The sequence below is a fragment of the Telopea speciosissima genome, chromosome 6 (genome assembly GCF_018873765.1).
Source record: "Telopea speciosissima isolate NSW1024214 ecotype Mountain lineage chromosome 6, Tspe_v1, whole genome shotgun sequence".
NCBI lineage: Eukaryota > Viridiplantae > Streptophyta > Magnoliopsida > Proteales > Proteaceae > Telopea > Telopea speciosissima.
This window is the reverse complement of record NC_057921.1, coordinates 9,080,951-9,090,980: the sequence shown is the minus strand read 5'-3', so window position 1 is coordinate 9,090,980 and position 10,030 is coordinate 9,080,951. Positions and strand designations below refer to the sequence as shown.

Here is a 10,030-nt window from a genome sequence, read left to right as displayed (position 1 = left end):
GGACTTGGCAGGTCATGAGACCAAGACCATGAAAGAGCACCTAGAACGATGTAATGAGTTCGCCAACATGGCTGAGATAGTACAGTCACGGACAAAGGCAATTGAAGGCAAGACCCAAGACAACAAGAGGTCAGCACCAGATGACCGCAAGGAGAATAAAAGATCAAGGACTGAGCGACGACAGGAGAAGGGCGATCTCCCATTGGGAAGAAGTGATCGTTGATCAGAGAGAGGTGAGAGGGCAAGCAGCCCAGAGTTCATGCCCCTCAACACCACCAGGTCACAGATCCTCATGCAAATCCAAGACTGTGACCTAGTCAAATGGCCACGACCCATGCTGGCAGGACCTGAGAAGCGTAACCCTAACAAGTACTGCCTCTTCCAAAAGGACTATGGGCATGACATAGAGGAATGCTATCAACTTAAGAGAGAGATAGAAAACCTTGTGAGAGCGGGAGTCCGAAGAAGTACATGAAGGGGAGACGTGATGGCCGTTCAGGCCAAGGAGATCGAGGATGTGACCGAGAAAGAGAACCAAGGAGGGAAGAAAGGAGAGCAGACCAAGATAGAGAAAGAGAGCGCACTGACGAGAGAAGAGATGCAACAGAGCCAAGTGGCACCAAGGGAGCCCCCATCCTCACCATACTTGGAGGACTGGGGCAAGAGTCTGCCAGAAAGGCCAAAGCCCATGCCAGGTTTGTGGCAGTAGCAGAGAAGCCAAGCAAGATGGCAAAGACCGAGACGGTGATCTCCTTCTCGGATGACTATTTGGAAGGTGTGAGCTTTCCACATGAGGACACCCTGGTAGTACAGGTGGAGATAGCAACCGACCCGTGCATAGGGTACTGATAGACACAAGGGCATCCGTGGATGTACTCTCACTGGACGCCTACCATCAGTTCTTATTTGGAGATGATCAACTTAAGCAAGAGCCCACCTACCTCCATGGATTCTCGGGCGCCACCGCCTCCATCAGAGGCACTATAGAGCTACCCGTCACCTTCGAAGAACACCCTCGCTAGGTGACCATCATGGTGAACTTCATGGTGGTCAGGTCCGTGGTGTCATTCAATGGCCTCCTAGGGCGACCATCACTAACGGCCCTCAGAGGCATCGTATCTCCATTCCACCTGAAGATGAAGTTCCCCACCGACAATGGTATGGGAGAAGTTCGAGGTGATCAGAAGAAGGCTAGAGAATGCTATGCCACCTTTGTGAAGAAGAATAATGGCAACACATGAGGGATGGCACTATACATAGAGAACCTGGTTAGTGACCAGAGAGACGAGCTGATAGAGAAGAGAGGAAGACTGGTGGAGGACCTCATCCCTTGGCCACTCAGCAGAGACCACCCTTCCAAGGTCGTACAGATGGGCTCACTACTGAGCAACAAGCAGAAAGAAAAACTAGGGTACCTCCTCCAGACTAACATGGATGTCTTTGCATGGTGGACTGCAGACATGCCCGGCATTCCAAGATCCATTGCAGAGCACAAACTGAATGTAGACCCAACCAGGAAGCCCGTCCAGCAGAAGAAAAGAAATTTTTCCCTCGACCGACAGGCAGCCATTAAAGAATAGGTCGAGAAGTTGAGCCGAGCAGGGTTCATCAGAGAAGAAAAGTTCCCTACCTAGCTTGCAAACGTGGTCATGGTACCCAAGCCTAACGGGAAGTGGAGGATGTACGTCGACTACACTGACTTGAACAAGGCATGCCCCAAAGATGAGCACCCACTACCCAGGATCGATCTACTAATCGACGCTACTGCAGGACTTGAGATGCTAAGTTTCATGGATGCCTACTCTGGCTACAACTAGATCCTCATGCATGAGGATGACGAGTCTTACACCGCCTTCCGAACGGACAAGGAGAATTACTGCTACCGTGTCATGCCGTTCGGACTGAAGAATGCCCACCTACCAGAGGATGGTCAACAAGATGTTCAAGGAACAGATTGGGCGCAACATGAAGGTGTACGTGGATGACCTACTCGTGAAAAGCGTCCAAGCTCATCCACACCTCGCCGACCTGGAAGAGGTATTTGCCGTACTGAGAAGGAACCACATGAAACTCAACCCTGCGAAGTGTGCTTTAGGGGTGACGTCTGAAAAATTCCTAGGGTTCATGGTCTCAGTACGGGGAAAAGAAGCCAACCCATCAAAGATCAAGGCCATCCAAGAGATGGCACCACCTCAGACAGTCAGCGAAGTACAGAGGTTGAATGAAAGGATCGTCGCCCTATCAAGATTCGTGTCATGGTCCGGAGACAAGTGTCTGCCATTCTTCAAGATGCTGAAGAACCTCCAAAGTCCTAAAGACCTTGCATGGACGGAGGAGTGCCAGAAAGCTTTTGAAGAATTAAAGGTATACCTCCAAGACCCACCATTGCTTGGGCATCTAGAACCTAACGAAGAGTTGCAGATCTACTTGGCTGTGACACCCGTCGCAGTGAGCGCAGTGCTACTAAAAGAAGAGGGTAAGATATAGAGACCCATCTATTATGTTAGCCATGTCTTGATTGATGCAGAGACCAGGTACACATGGATTGAGAAGGTAGCGTATGCACTGGTGATTGTGGCTAGGAAGCTTAGACCTTACTTCCAAGCCCATACCATCCCAATCCTCACCAACTTACCATTGAAGAAGGTACTATACAAGCCAGACATCTCTGAACGGTTGATCACCTGGCCGGTTGAACTAAGCGAACACGACATCAGGTACCAACCCAGGACGGCCATTAAAAGCCAAGCTCTAGCAGACTTCATCGTCAAATGCACCCTACCTGAGACTGAGGTAGAAGCAGAGGAACCAAAGGATCAAGACCAAGGATCATGGGAGATGTTCGTGGATGGTTCGAGTAACACCACAGGAAGCGGAGCAAGTTTCATACTCACTAGCCCCGAAGGATTTTGAATCTAGTATGCTCTCCTATTCGCCTTCCCAACATCCAATAATGAAGCAGAGTACGAAGCACTACTGGCTAGACTTCGGGTGGCCAAAGCCATTCAAGTCACACACCTATCCATCCAGAGTGACTCCCAGCTAGTGGTAAATCAGGTGAATGGAGATTATGAGTTGAAGGTCGAGCGAATGGCGTCATATCTAGCATGTGCTCAAGAATTGATCGAGGGGTTCATGAAGTTCAAGATGGTTTGAGTTCCCAAGGTAGAATATGCCACCATCGATGTACTATCTAGGCTAGCCAGTGATGAACTCAAAAACCTAGCTAGTGCAGTGTACGTGGAAATATTGCATGAACCAACATACCAAGAGAAGCAAGTCAACAAAATTGAGGAAGGGCCTAGCTGGATGGACCCTATACTCAACTACCTACAGAACGACGTCTTACCAGAAGACAAGGTCAAAGCAAGGATGATAAGGATGAGAGCTACAAAGTACACCATCCTGGATGGAGTACTCTATAAGAGGGGCCACAACACCATTGCTTCGGTGCCTAGGACCCAAGGGAGCCCAATATGCCCTGGCAGAAGTAAATGAGGGGATCTATGGAAGCCACATGGGAGGACGACATCTAGCCTACAAAGTCCTTCGATAAGGACTCTACTGGCCAAGAATGCATGAGGAAGCGGTGCAATACGTTAAGGCTTGCGAGCAATGTCAATTGTTTGCCCCAGTACCCCATCTACCCACCACCAAACTGACATCGATCCTCAACCCTATTCCCTTGGCCAAGGGGGGGTAGACATCTTGGGAGACTTCACAGCAGCATCAAGCAACCGCAAGTACTTGGTGGTCGCCATCTACTACTTCACCAAGTGGGTAGAGGCCAAACCATTGGCCAAGATCACAGAGAATGAAATGGAGAAGTTCGTCCGTGATGACATCATCTACAGGTTTAGCGTGCTAAAGATCATAGTCTCTGACAATGGGAAGCAATTCAACGACCCCAAGTTCAGCACCTTCTGTCAGAGCTACAACATTGACTATCGACCTATTTCGGTAGCTTACCCACAAGCCAATGGTCAGGTGGAGGTAACAAACCGAACCCTATTGGATGGAATAAAGAAAAGATTGGAAGGAGCCAAAGGGAAGTGGGTCGAAGAATTGCTAAGCGTTCTGTGGGCATACCGTACCATAGTAAGGACACCCACAGGAGAAAGCCCATGCCGCTTGGCATATGGCACAGAAGCCCTGGCACCAGTAGAGGTCCTCGTCATGTCCCACAGAGTACTACACTTCAATGAAAGAACTTACACAGATGGACTGCGAGTGAACCTAGACTTCCTGGATGAGGTGCTTGAGAAAGCACTGCTGAGGAACGTAGCCTACCAACAGCGAACAGCCAAGTACTACAATGCTAGGGTACGTGAACGGTTATTCCATCAGGGAGACCTAGTCCTAAGGAGGGCAAGTGCATCACAACCAAGGAAAGAAGGGAAGCTATAAGCAATCTAGGAAGGACCCTATATAGTTTCCAAGCAGATACGCCCAAGGACATACCGCTTGAAAACTTTGGGGGGCAAGAAGGTAGACCGCACCTGGAACTCATTACACCTGAAGAAGTACTATCAGTAGAAGTAACAATAGCGGAGTAGCAGCACCACCAACAGTAGCAGTAGATGGCATTACAGCTTCAAGGATAATTTGAAAAATTTTTTGGGAATACTCGGCTTCTTCTACTACTCAACCGAGGCTTTATGCCTAAGGCGTTATGCCACCATCGAGGCTTTATACCTAAGGCGTTATGCCACCACTAAGGCTTTATGCCTAATGCATTATGCCACCACTAAGGCTTTATGCCTAAGGCGTTATGCCACCACTAAGGCTTTATGCCTAAGGCGTTATGCCACCACTGAGGCTCTATGCCTAATGAGTTACGCCACCACTGAGGCTTTATGACTAAGGCGTTATGCCACCACCGAGGCTTTATGCCTAAGGCGTTATGCCACCAACGAGGCTTTATGCCTAAGGCATCAGTGAAGCACCATCCACCAACACCCATGGGCGCGGCCACCCTTGGGCACCAACCCCCTTGGGGGCGTGGACCTCCCCTGGGAGCCAACCCCCTTGTGGCGCGGATCCCTTCTCCGAACACGTCATCCCAGGGCATGGCTTCCCCAAACACGTCATCCACGGGCAAGTCTCCCTCGAACACGGCAGTCACCACCCCCATCAACAAGGCACAGATCGTATCACTAAGGACTCTAGGCCACCGCCTATGGAGTCACGTAGTCTGAATGGACTCATACACCAGAAACCCCATCTACCACGTAGATGAGGTCTATCCACCAAGGACGTCAAGTCTATAAGGACACCATGTCTCTCCGGAAGACAACTACCAGGTCTACCGTGACACCACGTCTCACGGGAAGACAACCAATCAAGAACAAGCCCTGCTACCCAGGGACTCTATCACCTACGGTAAACACTCTGCATCAACTAGGACTCTCCACATCGCCACACACTACTATAAAAGGCAAGGTACACAACCCCATTGGGGACATCTTAACTCATATTAAATACTACTATTCATCTATTTGCTCAGAGAGATCTAACTTAGGCATCGGAGAGTCCTAGGCCGGAACCACACCGATTCTCCTTTGTCACCCCAGGATCTTTTGCAGGTTACAGCACTCGAAGGATCGCTGAGCGATTTCTTGATGCAACAATGTGTTTATTGAGATCCTTGCATGCTCATAAAATTTTGTGATTACATGAGAATTTCATTGCTTCCGCCACCACTAACAATTGGTATTAGAGCATAGGTTCTTCATTAAACTCATGTCAAGATCAACTTGCAATCTTCTTCTTCTTCTTCTTCCTCCATTATTGTGTTTTGAGTTTTTTGAATTTTGAGTATTACACAAAATTTGAAGTTGACAATATATAAAATGAAGGAGAAGAGGCCACACCAACCAGAACCACCAGCCAACAGCTGCGACAAGCAAGCACGGCCCGCCATCCACGCCTGCTAGCCAGCTTGTCAGTAGGTGTGGGGCGGGCGGTCATGCGTAGGCGCAGCTTTGCTTGCCGCGCGGTTGTAGGCCGCGGCCAATGCGCACACAGGCAGTAGCCTACTATCGTGCACCGCATGGGCAGTGGCCTGCTGCCGTCCGCTGGGCTGGCAGCGGCCCTTGCATCTCAAAAAAAAAAAAGGGTCCATGGGGGTTGGGGAAGATGATGATTTTTGAAATTTTTTATGTGTGCATGTGATGTAGATTTAAAAAGTTCATCTTCTTCATGTCAAATTTCATCTTATAAGCTCCATTAATGGAGTTCTAGTTGAAGCTATTTTAATGGAGATTACTTGAAGATGCTCTAATTGTGTTTTGAACACAATAGGACTTTTAGCAAAGTTTCCTAATTAGATTAGGAAAGTTGGATTTGTGAGCAAGATTGCCTAATTAGATTAGGAAACTTGTATTTGAATTAATTTTCTATTTTGGATAAGAATCTAAATCTAATTAAGTTGCTCACAATATAATGAGAATTTAAAAGGAGTGGGATTCCGATTTCCTATTTGGAATCAAACTCTAACTATTTTCTCTCATGAACGGAAATTGATTTTAAATAAGAATCCTAACTTGATTAAGAAAGTCCAAATTAAAATAGGATTCTATTTAATTGTAAATTTACCCATGGGACCCACTTTATTAATACATGGGTTGCATCCATGGGACCCACACGGTTCGGCCTTGGGCCTAACCAAGGGCCGACCCATATGGTTTGACCCATGGGCCGATCCATGTGGATCGGACAACTTGGGTCGACCCATGGGCCGACCCGAATTGTAAATAAAAAAAAATGTTTTGGATGAAATATATGTAAATTTTATTTTTTTAATTTAAGGTTCCACTTAGAGTGATTAATTGAGAATTGATTGGACATCGAGTTTTATGAGAACCGAAATGCATTTTCATTCTAACATCATTTAATTAAAGAAGTTTCAGAATAGTTCTTGAAATTTTGTAATTAAACAAGTATGTGTGAAATTACAATTTTACCCTCATTGCATTTTATTATGAGATAATATAGAGAATGCAATGCTTTCTTGAGTACATGCCTACCTATCATGTATAAATTGCATCTAATTTCTCTCACGGAAACCTCTCTCTCTCCCTTTTAGTTTCAAAACCCAAAACCTATTCTATCTTCCTTTTTATCTTTTTCTAAGCCATCCCATTAGATATCCCCATCTGTCATGTATCTCTCTCTCTCTCTTTCTAGTTTCCTAAACCAAAACCTATTCTATCTTTTTAGGTTGTTTTATTTTTAAAACCCATATGACCTCTTCCCATTAAGGGAAACGGATGGATTCAAAGAGGAGTTTAGAATTTCAGATATGAAACCACCAAGAGCACAAAGGAGAAGTGAGAAGTGAGATTGATATACCACCTCACCTTCCCACATCTAATTCCTATTCCCATATGCTTCCCATCTCACTTTCCTAATCCCCATCTCCCTCACGGATTCTATATCTCTACCTCTCTTCCCATCTCTCCCATCTCCTAATGCCTCTCCACTACCTCTTCCATCTCTCACACATGTTGTCCACTAATCTCCTTCCCATTTCTTTACAAAGATATAATCTCCTAACTCCTCTCTAACTCTCTAAATCCCTCACGGATTCCCATCTCCCTCATTCTCTCTATCTCTCATGCTTTATTTTTTTATTTTTTTTATTAAATTTCTTTTTAAAACAATAACTATAAAAACCCCATGAACAGATTAGGGGATTCGATTGCATTCTCATAGCAGCAGCCGGTGTCCTCTTCTCTTCTTCTTCTCTCTAGTTTTCCACTTTCTTCTTTTGTTATTTTTGTTTTTGGATTTTGGGTTCCGCAAGGGGAGGAGGATCACCATTCCAGCAGCTTCATCTCTATGGATCGTCATCGCCATTGCTGCCCATTGTCTCTTAACACCATAATTGGCTAAGTTCCCTCTGTCTTTAGGTGTAGATGAACTAATGGTGTTTGCTATTGAAAATTCTGATTTGCATTCTTGATTGTTTGATGTTGACACCCCATCCCTGTTTGGATGATTTTAATCGATGTATTTAGTTGAAAAATTATGTTTTTGTGATTCATTATTTTTCATTCAAGCAATGGTATTTTGTTCTTATGTAGTTGTACCAATGATGGATTATAGTTGAACAAACTAAGCGCGCCAAGCCCTGTAAACGAAGGACGATAGTACTCGTCAAGATAGGCCATACCTAGGAGGAACCCTACATTCTGTGGTATTATTAGGCCTGTGGTTATAATAAATAGAAGCATGCAACCGAATTGAATAGCAACCCATTGGGGATTTGAACCCTAAAGATAGTCTTCTCCCGTATTTGCATATCGTTGTTAGCTTAGATTTATTTCTTTTGTACTTAGTTTAAAAATCAGATTTAATGCATTTTAATTTTCATCACTTTCATCTTATCATCTTAGTAATTTAGCCTTCCAGTTCCCCGTAGATCGACCCCTTACTTGCTACTTGCTAGATTAATTTAGGATTTTATTTTTGATCGGTTAACGACACGATCAAATTTTGGCACCGTTGCTGGGGAACTGAAGTACGGTTGCTAAGATTGATTGAGTTGTTTTGTGTTACTTTGTTTTAGTTTTTATTTTATAATTGAAAAATTTTTATTTTTATTTTTAATCTCTTTATTAGGTTAATTTTAGTATACCTAACATTCTCTTTGTTTGTGCAGGAAGCCGTGTAGATCGCGTAGGACAAGCTGTCCGTTTGGTTTACTTCTAATTCCTAGACTTTATGTAATTAGGATTATATTATGTATTTTTTTTTAATTCCAGCATTAGATTGGGTGTTTAGGTTTAATTTTAATTCCCCTAGCCCCTTAAAATCATGTGTAACCGTTCATCAGGGGCAGCACGTGGAATTGTGCAACCACCAACACCAGGTAAGTAGTTTCGTAAGTTTTAAATTAGTTTTTTTTTTTTACTTTATAGTTTTGATTTTCATTTTATTAAGTTTTTTTATTTAGTTATCACGTTTTAATTTCTAGTTTTAATTTTTGTTTAATTAGCACGTTCAACCTATGTGGTGTTTTATGCATGGTCGGCGTTCTTTGCACCCCAACCTGACTGCCATTGACCTAGAAATAGAGCGATCTATGGCTAGACCTAGGGATAAGAATAATAATAATAACATAGGTGATGGAAATCGGCTAGGAAGGCCGCTGAGTGAGCACTTCACTCCAACTGTTTATACCCTTGCATCTTGTATTCAGTTGCCTGCTATTGAGGTCGCTCAATATGAGATCAAGTCCAGCATCATATAGATGTTACGATCCTATTATGGACTTGCTAATGAGGAGCCTTACAAGCATCTTGATGAGTTCTTAGAGGTATGCTCTACAGTCAAAATCCAAAACCTCTCTCCAGATGCCTTAAAGCTGCTTCTGTTCCCATTTTCCTTAAAGGACAAAGCCAAACATTGGCTTCATTCCCTAGATTCTATTAGGATTTCTATATGGGCGAGAATGTAGCAGGAATTTCTGAAAAAAATTCTTCCCCATTAGCCGGACTAATAGCCTTAGAAGGGCCATTACTAGTTTCTTCCAATTAGAGGGCGAACAATTTCATGAAGCATGGGAGAGACTCAAGGAATTACTTAGGAAGTGCCCCCACCACGCTGTCCCGAAATGGCAGTTAGCCCAGTGTTTTTATGATGAACTCCATGACCGATATAAGCAGATGGTGGACTCCTCTTGTGGTGGAACATTTATGCACAAGAATGAGACGGAAGCATGGGATCTTTTTGAAACCCTTAGTGAGAATTTCCAACATCATGCTTCAGCCTCTCAGACTGAGATTCCACACACAGGACAACCAAAGAAGGGTGGTCTCTATGAGATCAACCAAACTATAGAGATGACAACTAAGGTTGACATGCTATCCAAGAAATTGGACTATCTGATGTCTGTAGGACAACATTCTATGTCCCCTGTCCCAATGAGTTTCCCTAATCAGACTGAAGCCTGTGCCTTATGTGCTAGCCCTAGTCACTATGTGACGAACTGCCTTTCGGCTGCACAATACCCTGAGTTTGTTCA

The 10,030-nt window shown here is 44.6% G+C and overlaps 1 non-coding gene across 1 annotated transcript; it reads right to left on the bottom strand.

Moving 5' to 3' along the window:
* Window positions 1–9,506: 9,506 nt before the first annotated feature.
* On the bottom strand, window positions 9,507–9,613 carry LOC122666357. Its single transcript, XR_006333550.1, has one exon. It is a non-coding gene; the product is annotated as a small nucleolar RNA R71 (small nucleolar RNA).
* Between the last annotated feature and the right edge of the window lie 417 nt (window positions 9,614–10,030).